This window comes from Fulmarus glacialis, unplaced genomic scaffold (assembly GCF_000690835.1).
Source record: "Fulmarus glacialis isolate BGI_N327 unplaced genomic scaffold, ASM69083v1 scaffold16768, whole genome shotgun sequence".
Classification (NCBI taxonomy): domain Eukaryota; kingdom Metazoa; phylum Chordata; class Aves; order Procellariiformes; family Procellariidae; genus Fulmarus; species Fulmarus glacialis.
The window spans coordinates 18,165-20,475 of NW_009227736.1; positions in this window are offsets into that span (position 1 = coordinate 18,165).

Below are 2,311 nucleotides of genomic sequence, written 5' to 3' on the forward strand. Positions count from 1 at the left end.
TTTCAACCAGATTCTCCACTCTTAACTACTTAAAACAAACCCCACCATGTTCCCCTCACACATCTATACCTTTGGTTTGTATGGCTGTGCTGTTTTGATGAAGTGATTATGGCGCATTTTTTCTTTCTTGTCTGCCCTGTTACCAAAAGACTCATGGCTTTTACAAATCTGAGGAGTAGTATTTGAAGGATTTCGCCCAGATCGCTGTAACAAGAATAAGGGGAAGGGGTTCAATTTGGTTTCTTTACTCTTACCTATTATGCGTTATAAAATCATCTGTTTATAGCTACTTAGTTGAGCAATTAAACAGCTACTTTGCTACTGAAACAGTAGTGAACTTATATAACAGCAACAATCAGAATTTTCACTGGATATTTAACAAGTTTTTTGGGGTTTTTTTGTTTGTTTGATTTGGTTTTTTGTTGTTGTTGGTTTTGTTTGTTTGTTTTGGTTTTTTAAGAAGTCACAAAGTGGGCAGTTACACTTGTTACTTTACAAGAAGCTAAGATATCTGCATCCCAAGCCCTGGTGAATCTGCATGTTTAGCGCCCATTCTTCCCCCATGAGTAGGAAAAGAGTGAATAACAGAGAAGGAATTTAGATGTGCTAGAATAAAGAGCAGGAGAATAAAACCTTTTGTTTGTCCTCAATCCCAAAACAGCTACCAGCTGCCCTTACAGGCCTTACTATTGCCTTTAAAAGAACCAGTCCATTGACAAGAAGAACAAAACAATATGGACCCAATTTTCCTCCAAAATACATAGGTTTTTTTTAATTGAGAACATATGAATCAGCATGTCCTTTTATGCAACTGTCACATACCCGATTGTTCCCACTGAGACTATTGTATATAGCTCTAAAGCGTTTTCTTGTATAGGTGCATCTATAGGTTCCTCCCATCAGATATTCAATAACCAGCCCCACATCAATCAGGTTGATTTTATATCCTGGAGGAAGATTTCCCTAGGAATACAAAAGGTATTTTTAGTTTTCCAAATTACAGTCTTAAACTTGCTTAGAGTGTTTCTACATGTCACATCACAACTCTAAATAAAAAACAAATTAAACCTTTCATGATTAAAAAAAAACCATCTACATGGCTCAATATTTATCAGTTTCAAAAAAGACAAGGTTATAGCTTATTTTGTGTATCATCTCCCCTAGCAGGGTAGATGTTCATGCTGTTGCGGCGGGGGGGATGCGGTCTGATTTTTGTCTATGTTTTTAACAGCCAAAATTCCTCCTAGCTGGGAGTATCAGCTTTCAATCCCCCCAAAAAGCAAAACAATCACAAGTAAGATATAAAAGACAACACTCATCGGGTTTAACATCTTTCTGGCAGCAGGGCACTAAGCATACAACAGCAAGTATTGGAAACAACAGAATGACTGCAGAAGTAGCTTATTATTTACAATAAAACCTCATTAATAAACCTAAGATTAAATTGACAGTCAAACATAAGAAATCATCAAAAAACTAACACTGCTAGTTTGACAGATTTTTACATTTACAGCATACCTGTTTGACATCCCGAACAAGATGAAAGAGCGTTGGGTTAGTTGGGCCTTGTTTCTTTATAAAGAAAAGAGGTGGGAAAAATTTGGAATGAGACATTAGCGTGCAATGACAACATGCGAAGATTACAGTAGAAACCAAATATTTTTGCATGTTGGCTCAAAAAAAAAAATCCCTAGTTTTTAAACAAACAGTAGCCATCAAATAAATGCAAATATTTCAAACTACCGTATTAGCTATAGACTATTTCCTTTTTTGTTTCATTTTACTTCTGTTTTAATTTGGGACATAATTAATACACCCATAGTTTGTCCAAAAAGGAGAGGAAAAAAAACCAGAATGCAAACAGCAGCATTATGGGTTTTTCATATTATTAAAATATAATATTATAGAGACAAGTTTTAACAAATAAACATTTTAATTTACAGCAACACACACAGACTGATATTCATGTTTACAGCATCGCAGGATCCATAGTAAAAGCTCCCTCACTTCTTAAATCTTTAGTCTGAACATTCCCTCTTTTTACCACAGTGGATTTTTCTTACTTCTCTGATTTCTTGTGAGTGCACGAACTGTTACACTTTTAGATGCATGGTTACCCTAGCTCCCATACAAAACTCAAGCAAAAGCACATCAAGTGTGTAAAAGCAACACCATAAAAGGTTAATTAACAAACAAAAAAAAACCCCACCACCCAAAACAAATAACAAAACCTGATCACATGGGCTCCTTTACACAGCTTTATTAGCTAAAGAATTCCTTCTTCTTCTTTTTTTTTTTTTTTTTTTTTTTT